This window comes from Doryrhamphus excisus, linkage group LG14, assembly GCF_037039965.1.
Source record: "Doryrhamphus excisus strain RoL-2023G ecotype Guam linkage group LG14, RoL_Dexc_Guam_v1.1, whole genome shotgun sequence".
NCBI classification, from domain to species: Eukaryota; Metazoa; Chordata; class Actinopteri; order Syngnathiformes; family Syngnathidae; genus Doryrhamphus; species Doryrhamphus excisus.
Window position 1 is genome coordinate 4,039,871 of NC_136370.1, and position 12,588 is coordinate 4,052,458.

Sequence of the window (12,588 nt, forward strand, 5' to 3'; positions counted from 1 at the left end):
TTTAGTCGTAGCCAGTTTCTCCCTGACAACTTGTATACGTGCCTCTATAGAGGCACATATATCGCTTTTAATCTGTGCGACTTCATTCCGCAGGCTAGCGATAGCGGCTAGTATTGCACGGTTGGATGAGTCCGCCTCATCACCCATATTCTCCGGCGGAGGTGTGTCACTCGGGTCCCAGGGCTGGTCGGGGCCTGGTTCTTGGTGGCCGTTCTTCTTATTGTTCCCCTTTTTAGACATATTTTCCTCTCCTGGTTGTAGTGCTGCACTCGTATGTGTTTTACTGCGTCGCTCCGAGGATTTTAAGAGCGGATTTACAACATTTTAGTGTATTAATAAGAACAAAGTTAACAGAGCTCTTGCAAACACGTCTTATTCCGCCATTGCTCCACAGCACCCCCCGTTAAAAATCACTTTTGACTGTAGAAGAGGACTTGACTTGATGCTGTCAGTGAGGCAGGCCAACTCATTGCTATTTTCCAAACAGTTGAAAATTGCGTCATGGGCCTAAATCTGACATGCATGACATAGGACACTATTTTTGCAGTAAAATCTGCAGGGGAACAAAAGTGCCCCCCCTCTAAAAACGATGTCCGTGCAGTGGTGTAGCTATGTTGAGACATTTTAGGATCAACTTATTGCCACTTTATTGGCAACCCCAATGAAACATTTTTGGCTCCACCACCACCAGGGGACTTTGACCTCAAGGGGCTACCAGTTTTTATTGATGACAAAATTGAACTGGATATTTTCACGTCAAATTTGCCTTCATAGTGATAATGTGTTAATTTCAGAATATGCTCAGATACACTTGGACACCCCGGCTCAAGGCTATTTTTATCTACAATGCAACTATCACACATCGACACTCACTTTACACATGCATCACATCATCATACAAAGACATTAAAGACATGGAAGTCGGCTTTGTTGGCATGGTTAAAAAAAATAAAGATTGCTATATAAGGATGGACCATGGATGTTGACTTGCTCTCTCAATCCTCCAAGGTCACAGATATCACAAAGTTCACTTCAGCTTTTTGGAGAAACTCGCGTGGGTCGTGACATATACAGCTGTGTGTGGAAGGCAGGTACCCCCTTTAGAAATAGTTATTTTATATATTCATTTATAGTCTAAAAGACTAAATTATCAAGCATTAAAGCATTGTTACATTGTAGTTCATAACTTGGAACAAAATTACAAAAATAAAAAAACTGCATTTTGGCATGTGCAAAAGTCAGGGCACCCCTAGAGTTTCAAAGCGTGAAATTCTATTCACCAGCTTAGACCTTTACCAGCTCATTAGTCCGGAAGCATGTGTCAACAATAGTCATTCGGGAGTGCCAGCGTGTGCCACTGACACTGGGCAAAAACAGACTCCATGGCAGAGTTCAAAGACCAAAACCACTACTGAACAGAAAAAAACATGACAGGGATAGTTCGGATTTTTTGACATGACGTTGTATGACACCGCCATAAGCAGTGAAGTCCATCAACAGCTGTGATACGACAACAGACCAAATAACTCTGACAGATTTGTGTCATGCTCAACAGAGCAGTGTGAATGGATCCCAGGATGCAGACACAGGGACAGTTCAAACATAGAAGGTTATATACCACATGAGCTGGACGGGCTGGGGGAGTACAGGCCGGCCGGATGGCAAGGAGTGGTGAAGCAAGCTGCGGTTTTTGGAAGAGAAAGGGTAGGTGAGCGATAAAGCACATGGCATGAAGACTCCACCATAGAGAATAATCCAGCACTGGCTGGCTGCAGGTGAGGAGGATAAGAAGGGAACTAATTGGAAACAGCTGCAGGGTCCCATTAGCACCGCCCAGCTCAGGAGAGAGCGACACAACACAAATGGAGAAACACAAAATTATAATCACAGACAGACCTGAGTCACCGAAGAGCGTGACAATTTGTGAGGTATGATTTTTTTTGTATTGGGCATTTTTGTGATGCAAATTTATTATGCTTTTGAAAGCATATTGTTTTGAGAAGCCAAGCTTAATTGTCCCCAATAACTAGCTGGAACTACTTTCCTTAGCACCGAAATCTGACCAGAACTCGCCTCAGGACACAAAGTGGGGAGTGAGTTGCTGTTAGCGGACTTCACTGCTTGTGGGGGTGTCATGACTTGATTGCAGTTGTTGCTGCTAAGGGTGGCCCAACCAGTTATTAGCTTTAGGGCCATGTAGCTTTGTATTTATTTCTCTCTTAATAATAAAACGTTTAATTGAAAAACTGCATTTTGTGTTTGTTTGAGTCATCATTGATGAATATGAAATATTGGCTAATAAAATGTAACTCAGGAAAGGGGTAAACACCTTTTCACACTACTGTATGTATGTATATACTGTATGTAACAGCTGGGGCCACCCTGAAGGAGCCCCTTAATAAAGGTCACGGAAGGAAAAAGTCTGAATAATTCAGAGCCACCTGCAGAGGTTCTGCAACACTGCAATCATTCACTCCAACTACGACTACTACTAGTACTACAATGACTACTACTACAGTGTGTAGTAGCACATACCTTATATTATCACATACTACAGTATTAATTGGCCCTGTACCCGAGAAACCGCCCATGAATGATACGTGAAAAGGCCGAAATGATACTGTGTCAAAGCCCAGGGCAGTGATACTGATAAAATATAGAGTTTAACCATGTCCAATACACTGTAAAACATAAGTTGACTTCACTCAGAAAAAGTATGCAAACTCGTTGCCTCAAAAATTTTCATAACATTTGACTTAAACATGACGAGTAAAGACAAATTAGTTATTTTGAGTGTGCAATAAATAAAATAAATATTTTGTTACGTTCATGCAACTTAACAAAATGAAGTTATCATTTTTGTGATTATTATTTTTATGCGTCTTATTTTTTTGTGTTGTCTACACTGATTGGAACTAATTTAACACTACTTAAATCAATCACTGGCCACAACTTAACTCTAGTTCTACTCAGTCATTATTTTTTATGTTCACCTAATGAAAAAAACTAATTTCCTTGAGGTAAGAGAAACAAAACAAAATGTATCTATAAATGCCTTATGTGAAGTATAATTACCCCTCAAAATAATGCATTGAAAACAATCTTTAGTTTGATCCAGTAGCATTAAAACATTTATTTTCAAATTCCACAAAAGTAATACAACAAAAGTTGAATATTGGACAGATATGGGCTGAACAATAAATGTGTATAATATTGCCATTTTATTAGGATTAATTCAACACTGTCCAATTTAAATTTTACTTTTGCTTGCTTTGCATTTTAAATCTCAATTCTTTTATTATGATCTTACAACTATCAATAGAAAACAGATTCTCCATCCTGTCATATGTACAATTTATTATTTAACTACTTTTAAATTGTCTATGGTTTGTGTAATGTTAGTTCCACTTACCATAGCAATATGAATTTGAATGTCCCCAAATTTGAATGTCCCCAAATATTAATCTTGTGTATATTATCTGTATGTTTACTGTATGTAACCATTACCTCAAACAACAGTGGAACATAACATTTGCATTACATTGGGTTAGTCAGACAAAGTAAAACCCCTTTTATGCATTTTTTCTTAATAGAAGGACCTATACACAATCTGGTGTCATGGTAACTGTTCACCACATGACTGTGAAAATATTTAATTGCATTTCTGATGAAACTGACTACAACAAACATTTTTTTTCTCAAATTTAGCATCAGTCCTGGGTTAAAACAACACTTTCCTAGAAAAGATCAACACACTAAGGCATTTGGATCACATATCAGAAAAACTTGATTAAAACCTTTCAGAGTATACATGAAAAACCGATTCTATGCATTTCCGGCCACCTTTTCTTACCTCCTTTGTCTTACTTTTCCAAACACTATCACAAAACTCTGACTTTTCTCTTGAGTAAAAATTCAAGTATTTAACTTTCCCTCATAACAATAGAGAGGATATTTTCACAAAGTATAAAACTTTGCACTTATAACAGTAGAGTTTAACATTTCACAAAAGCTTCTGACTCTTCTCTCACAACGGAGAGTAACATTTCAAAAAGTATTCAACGCTTTTATCACAACAATAATGTTTCAACAAAGTGCTATGTGTTAGCGTATGACTCTTCACTGGTCTAAGCAAGTAGACTGTTTTTCAGAGTAAGCAGTTTAGGTGGTAAGCTTTTCTTTCCCAGTCCAAGCATCACAGTCTGAATGAATTTGAGTGTATCTGCCATGCATTTTGGGTAATCCAAGTGTAAAGAATGTGTCAGCCCAAATAACAGGCAAACTGCTTGAGGAAAATCTTTAATGTTGTCGATGACAATACCTCCCTCAAGTACGATGGCTGTGGAGATCGGCTGAAGGTGCTTTGAGCTTGGATCCACTTGAAGACCGTCTTCGCTGATATTTTGGGGTGTTGAGCACATCAACTGTAACAGATGCTAGGACCTCATCTCTTGTTGAATCCTAAAAAAGAAACAGAACATATATGAGCAAGTTATGCTTGTATCCCGATGGATTTATTTATAATTTTCTATATATTTATCTCTTTAGAATATTTTGGGGTGTTTTATTATTTCCTGGAGAATAGAGCTCTGAATATACATGCACACTGCACTGTAGCCAATAAAATATATGTGGCACCAAAAACAAAAGCTATCGGTAAATGACAATATATAGCATACGAGTAAGTACATTTTTGACCAGTGACACTCATTGTTCATTACTGATTCCTGCTCCTGCAATTTTAAATAAATTGATGACTATACCATCACTTTTAATTAGTGTTTACATATCTAATCAGACAAATGGAGGAACTTGAGCCCAAAACATTTGTCACTGTACAGAAACCTACAGACATAGTTACATTGCTCTACTTTGAGTAATGAATATGATTTGTCAATTATTAATGTACTTTGTACTTGTAGTAATGTACTTTTTTGTGTAGAAGTACTTACCAAGCATGTCATGTAGAATTCACTGGAGTCATCGCCGACTATAATGGGAATGCCTTTGAGGACAATGGAGCGCAGTGAAGTCACATCTGATGTCTAATGATAGACGTACAAAAGATCAGCGAGGAGACAAATTTACAAAGCACAAGCTAAGCCAGACAAGGAACGAAATAGGTTAGTCTGTATTAAGGTTCCAATTTTGAAGTAGTGTTATAAATATACATGTAATTAACAATACCATAACGATATGAAATTACTTACCACCAAGTTGAATTGCTGCATTAACTCGGTCAGTTTCTGTCCAACGGTTCCCTTTTTGGACCTGAAGAGTTTGATGAAACGTGGCGTGTGCTGGTCAAGAGCCTCAAAGAATTCTCCTTCAAGATTCTTACTAGCAATTCTATTAAACTCAGCAAACACCTGAGAAATAAAAGGAGGGTTGTTTGCTTACAACATACAAAGTTGAGGTATGCTTCCAGCTTGCGAAAGGTGTAACACCATATAACAAATGAGAATAGTCCATGCCACTTTCTCACCAACAGAAAATACTGATTTGTATTATCTTGTGTAAAACAAACAAAACAACAGTTTATGTTCCTACATGTGATATTTCTGGCCTCACAGCTTTGATTATGGCCTACCTGTCTTTCAGTGAACAATGCTGGCCATCTTTCAACCATGTTCTTCACCTCAGGCTCATTTTTAACAATCTCTTGTCTGCGTAGTGGGAATGTCTGGTCCATCACTTTGGATATGAGGATGCCATTTGGTCTTCTTTTCTTCATTTTCTCAACAAGAGTCTGTCTTTTCAAGACTTGTTTCATCATGTCCTTCAGGTAAATTCGGCAGATAGTTTGCTTCGCCCCTTTTTGGCCGTTTGGTCTTGCTGGATGAGTCTCCCTCTGGGTTGCCTTTGCTCCTTTTACCCCCATTGATTGAGACATCCTCATATCCAGCTTTTCGAAGTTTAGTTCGGTAGTTAGCATCTTAAATTTAAGACTGTTCTTCCAGCCGTACCATCCAGGCTGAGGACCAGGCTCAGTTAGACCAGGGTGCTTGCTAATCAATGCTTTTGCAACATTGCTGAAGTTGTCGTCTTCAGGATAAGCCTTGTAAGAGTACATTGTCTCTGCAAGCTTTTCCAGTATGTCATGCTTCATATCTCTTGTCAGAGCTGTTCGTGTGCCATTTTTCATATGAGCAAGATCTCCTTGTCTGAGTCTGTATGCAACATCAACTGAGAAATTGGGTATGTCAAAGAAATCTGGCCACTGTTCCCTCAACAATGGTGATGTTCCAGCACTAGAGAGGATCTCAGTGTTTGCGGTGCTGCACTCTGTGTCTGAAGTTGTGGTTGGTGATGACAGGGCTGTTACATGCAGAGTCACGAGAGGGATGATTTTCAGTGTAGCTTTATCAGGCAAGTCTGTTATTTCAGTGAGATTGCAAAGAGCATTACTGAAGTCTTGATCTTCATACTGCAGTTTAAAGTCATACTGCAGCAATAGTTTATCCTTCAGTTGCACTTTTAAATCTTCAATGGAATCAGGTCTTTCATTTAAAGTTACTTTTCTAATATCTTCTTCATCAATGACAACTCTCAGCAATAACTTTTGGTCCATTTTGATAACTTAACCTGAGAAGATAGGATAAATCTGTGTTCGATTTTTACATTTCAGAGTTTGTCACTCAGCATACAATGTACCGTTTCAGAGTAATAACCTGTTTCCCTCTAACTCTGTAAAGTGACAGGGGGAAAACATCATTCAATTCAGATTTACCAGGGTTACCAGGAGGGTGGACAAATGGCTGCTACAGAGCTCATATGCTCGAAGATGCTCATCAAACCATGAGGTCATGGGTCTGCAGACAAATATTATGTCGGTATTAATCACCACAATCTTTGCTATTTGTCTGCATTCTGGAAGCCCAGAGCATGATCCAACGGAAATGACCACATCAGCACAGTACTTGATGCCATCAATGCAGACAGAAGATGCTACAAGGACTGAGTTCTGCTGGGCATTCCTCTCATGAAGTGTACCTTCAGAGCATTTAAAGATTTAAATGTGCATAGACAATCCCTGTGAAGACATGGGAGTGGTGATATTCGAGTGTGGCATCCATGTTTTAAGCGGTAATGCTTCAGTAAGTAGCCTCTTTTTTCAGTGCAAAATGTGCAATACTTACAGGTCCACTGCATGGACGTTTTAGATCTGCTTGTTCTGTCTGAAAAGAAAGAAAAAAATTGTTTAAATATCAATTACAATGAAACCACCACACTTTCCTGACCATAAATATGTGGTTTTGACTACCTTTGAACAGCACAATAGGTTTAAAAATAGGAAGTAAATTAAGACATCTGTTAATTTCAGAGAGAAGATGAATTAACTGAAGTGTACACTGAATTATGTTTATGGAGTCACAAGATAGGAATAAACACATTTTAATTTGCTGAATTTATTTTAATTTTGTTGTTATCCAACTTACTCAAACTCATAAAATAAATAGAAGTGCTTAAAGATATTAGGTTATATCACCTTTTAGTGTTGGATGGAATGCTCACCAAACCTTTGAGCCGCAAAACTGCAAGTGAAACAGGGTGCAAGTGAAAAGCTATGTCAAAGACCTATCAACCACAAAGACATTTCTAATATTTACATTTATATATCCTTGACATGAGCAACATGAACAATAATCTAGCAAGCCGAGTATGACACCCAATATCTCAACTACCGTAACGGGTTATGTCACTTTGTTAAATACATACTCACGGACGAGGACAAATTGAGATGTGACCAGTTGAATTCGCCGCTCGAAAAGAGTCCGGGTCACTCTGTATGCAGCAGCGGACTGAGCTGGGTGAGCTGCCTCGGCAATAAAAAGCAAAAAAGTATTGCGACGCATCCTAGCTGCATGCTGTAGGGTTGGCTGTGTTAGCTAGAGCACCCCATAAACTTATTTTACCGCAATGGTCCAAATTTGCAACAGGTAATGGTAATGGTTTAATTTCTATCCTTAAATGTGGCGTTCTGTATAAACAACTTATGAACATGTTTGCTTTTTTTCTTGACAGATTTCAATAGTTATGCATTCTAAGATATTGTCAATAGCAAGTGACATATTCTTTACTTACTTGATCAACTAAACACATATCACTAATAACTTATTTTTTCTACATTAATACAACTGAGACATACTGAGTTGTTCAACTTTTTCATCTTCTAATTACATGGTACTTGCTTAAATTGAGTGTTCGTAACAGATTGACGAAAAGTTAGTTAGGTTCACTTGGTATTTTCTATTAAGCTCCATGTTATGTTTTACAGTGTATCAGCCCCCGTAGCTGTCCACTCAGAGCACGCTGCTCTGGTATCGTGCCCGTGAAACAACCAATCAGAGAACAGCACACGAGTGCTTAGTGCCTAGTGCTTCTCAGGTCACCAAAAAACCCAAACTTGATTAATGGAACTTTAATTGTCAGACATTGATAAGGTAAGACTGTTGATAAAATGTTATTGTTGAAATATTTTTGCAATTGTTGTGTTTACACTGTTTAGATATAATACATGTAATAAACTGAACATTTTCTGGAAACAAAATGGTCTTTTGATTAAATAGTAAGTGATAATAAGCTCATGATTAAATCGTATGTGATAATAAGATCATCACATGGTTTGTCTGGTATCAGGCCCAGTATCATGACCTTCGGTTTCGGGCTGATACTGACCTGGCCTGATACCAGACAAACCATGTGATAACCTATAATTATCACATACTACAGTATTAATTGGCCCTGTACCCTAAAAACCGCCCATGAATGATACGGGAAAAGGCCGAAATGATACTGTGTCAAAGCCCAGGGCAGTGATACTGATAAAATGTAGCGTTTAACAATGTCCAGTATCAGCCCCCGTAGCTGTCCACGCGCTGCTATGGTATCGTGCCCATGAAACAACCAATCAGAGAACAGCGGACGAGCGTGAACACACAGCGTTTGTTTTGCTGCCGACTGTGCTCACCGCGCATGTGACAGGAAATGTCACTGTAACTATAAATATTCCTCGTGCTTCTCCAGTCACAAAAAAAAAAAATTCTGGAAACAAAATGGTCTTTTGATTAAATAGTACGTGATAATAAGCTCATGATTAAATAGTATGTGACAATAAGATCATCACATGGTTTGTCTGGGAGCAGGCCCAGTATCATGCCCCCAAGTGTCATTATCAGCCCTCGACCTTTGGTCTCAGGCTCATACTGGCACGATACTGGCACCTGGCCTGATACCAGACAAACCATGTGATTATACCTAGAGACCTATAATTATAGAGTTTAACCATGTCCACTATCATCCCCCCATAGCTGTCCACTCAGAGCATGCTGCTCTGGTATCAGGCCTGTGAAACAACCAATCAGAGAACAGCGCACTAGCGTGTACACACAGCGTTTGTTTTACTTTAATTGTAAGACATATTGATAAGATAAGACTGTTGATAAATTGTTGAAATGTTTTTGAAATTATTGTGTTTACACTGTTTACATATACATGTAATGAAAAATTTCTTGAAATAAAATGGTCTTTTGATTAAATAGTATGTGATAATTATAGGTTATCACATGGTTTGTCTGGTATCAGGCCAGGTATCATGGTCGAGGGCTGATACCGGGCCTGATACCAGACAAACCATGTGATAACCTATAATTATCACATACTATTTAATCATGAGCTTATTATCACTTACTATTTAATCAAAAGACCATTTTGTTTCCAGAAAATTTTCAGTTTATTACCTGTATGTCAGGATCGATTTTAAGATTCTCTTACTGGTTTTTAAATGTCTTAACGGCTTTGCAAACTGTAAACTTTGTAAACTGTGTGTTCCCGCTGGTACGCTGTTCTCTGATTGGTTGTTTCACGGGCACGATACCAGAGCAGCGCGCTCTGAGTGGACAGCTACGGGGGCTGATACTGGACATGGTTAAACTCTATATTTTATCAGTATCACTGTCCTGGGCTTTGACACAGTATCATTTCGGCCTTTTTTCCCGTATCATTCATGGCCGGTTTCTAGGGTACAGGGCCAATTAATACTGTAGTATGTGGTAATAAGATCATCTCAGGGTGATAGTATCAGCCCGAGACCGAAGATGATAACCTATAAGTATCATCGTCCAATGGCGTCTGTATTAGAATTGCTTGCGTACACTCTTGGCCAAATACGGTTTGTGTGTTTGTGATATTTTTGTTATTGCACGTTACATTATTACTTTCCAGCAGGTGCGGTTTCCCCTGCAATGATTGCGTTGTTAAGCCAGACAATGTTAATTATGTTTTGGCATGTTTTAATGAAAATAGCCTGGATGTTTACATGAATTGCAATTTGTGGTCAGCTGTGTACCCCACTCAGACGAACTAGCACATAAAAGACTATCATCTAAACATGGCAAATAATATGATAAATATGTGTATGTGTAATAATAAATCTATAATATACTATACATTAAATCATGTGTCACACTACTAAAAATATAGTTTCATTCATAAATGCCAGACTCAACATCAACAATGCATTGCTGGTGTCAAGCGTCTGATTCTCCCTTTTGGCTAAAAAAGAAATAAATATCATCATATCATCTGACTCCGCTTCCAGCGAGGACGTTTGGCGGGCAGCGCCATCATTTTTGCAGCAGCCATGCTGCAGCGCACAGTTACATAAGCGCCAGAGCGTGCCATCCACTAAAGCCTCTTTTATTCTGAAAAATCACACACATTTATCTTGTCTGGGCATATCTTCCATTTGTGGGATACTGTAACCATCTCAACATAAGCATCAGAACAGCAGCACACACATCCCCTCTCCTTTTTCTTTTTTAGACATCACAACACAGGTCCAAAAGTCAATGATGGAGAAGATAAATGTGGGGACCAAACAGGCCTGAGGAGGTGTTATCTTTTTAATGAGGGCTGCACTAGCTCATTTCAAACCTTCTATCTTTACCGAGGAGTTACATAAAGAAGGTTGGCACATACAAAATGCAGGGTATCGTGGTGTGTCTTGACCTTTCTCTCAAACACACACTCCGTTTAAGTAGCTGATGTCTGCCCAGTTTTAATCTTCTCCTTTGAAGTGCTTCCTGGCCTTGGTTCTGCCCTCCTAAACCTGTGATGAATGAGCTGCATTGCACTTCACCGCTGGGCTTTTAAGGTGAATGGTTCCAACATCCAAGGATTCCAACTTGATTCATGACAACCATCTTTGTTGTTTATGCGCCAAGATAAGACATAAACCACAGTCTTCGGTGAGCCAATGAATGCCTTGATTCAATGAACCGTAGTGTCTCCTCTACCACAGCAAATTAGTACCTCCGCAAGACCGCTGCATTGACGTGAGATGGGTGGTTAGAATCCACCAGCTTTAGCTACCTCTGCATGCGCTTTAAAGCGACGGTTGGTACTACTCAGCCACTGGTGCGAATCTCATGCCTGTGCCTGTTTACCATCAACTCACCAGTGGTAGATATTGCTGGCTCATGCTAGTTTGCACCTTACCGCTATTACAACATTGGTTCTCTTGCTGTGGTGTTGTGTAATATGTTTGTTCATAAATGACAAAGTGGTCAAAGAGAATGTCTGTACTCTGTTGAAAAATACCCTCCAATATTTAACCAGCCTGAACACCATACTCCAAACTTTTTGTTGCCCTTTGTGTTGCATAATTACGGTAATCCCTTCCACCCATAGCATCTTATCAAGCGCCTTTCAGGAGGCTACCTGCATATGGACTCTCTCCCCATACAAATAGCCGGGCTGCAGAGTTGTCAATGTGATTTTTACCAGTGCGCCCTAAATAACCAGCGGCCAGCACTCTCCTCTCCGCCGTCACCATGGAAACACGAGCCAGATCTTCCTGAAGCGAATGCATGAAGTAGAGGATGGAGAGGAATCGAGGGGGAACGGGGTTTTTTGTCAGGCTCTTATTTTCAGCAAGACAAGAGGTCATTATGCAACAACATCACCACCATTCTGTTCCATGGGTGAACCTCAAGTGACCTCCACCAAGGCTAAAATGCAAACACATTACCAAAATTATCACAGATTGCTTGGTTGAGTGTCTGCAATCAACAGCGTGTGCTCTGACAAGAGCACACTAAAAATGACTAAAAATGAACAAATAAATAAGTAAATATGGGAATGGCTCACAGCTAGGAACCCAAGTTCAATTCCACCCTCGGACATCCCTGTGTGGAGTTTGCATGTTCTCCCGTGCATGCGTGGGTTTTCTCCGGGCACTCCAGTTTCCTCCCACATTCCAAAAACATGCTAGGTTAATTGGCGACTCCAAATTGTCCATAGGTATGAATATGAGTGTGAATGGTGGTCTTTGTAGCAAAATTGAGCGCTGTGACGAATGGCTTGTGACGTTTTGTGCCAGATAAATATAGTTTTTTATGTTAGCTGCTCGAATAACAATAGCAAAATAGCTTGGTTAATATAAAAGGAATGAAATATTAATGGAAAATAGTTGGCAGGGTTTTTTTTGTTAGCATCAAAATAGGTACCTCCCATGACAAGCATTGGTAGCAAACTCATACTAACTTGTTTTCTCTCGCTAGAATTCACAGAAAAGGAAAAGAAGTG

At 39.3% G+C, this 12,588-nt stretch overlaps 1 long non-coding RNA gene across 1 annotated transcript; it reads right to left on the reverse strand.

Annotated features, from left to right (window-relative positions):
• Window positions 1-4,416: 4,416 nt before the first annotated feature.
• LOC144901698 (uncharacterized) lies at window positions 4,417-5,317 on the reverse strand. The gene is made up of 3 exons (XR_013629758.1): window positions 5,211-5,317; window positions 4,953-5,045; window positions 4,417-4,461 (listed from the first exon to the last, which is right to left on the reverse strand). It is a non-coding gene; the product is annotated as an uncharacterized LOC144901698 (long non-coding RNA).
• Between the last annotated feature and the right edge of the window lie 7,271 nt (window positions 5,318-12,588).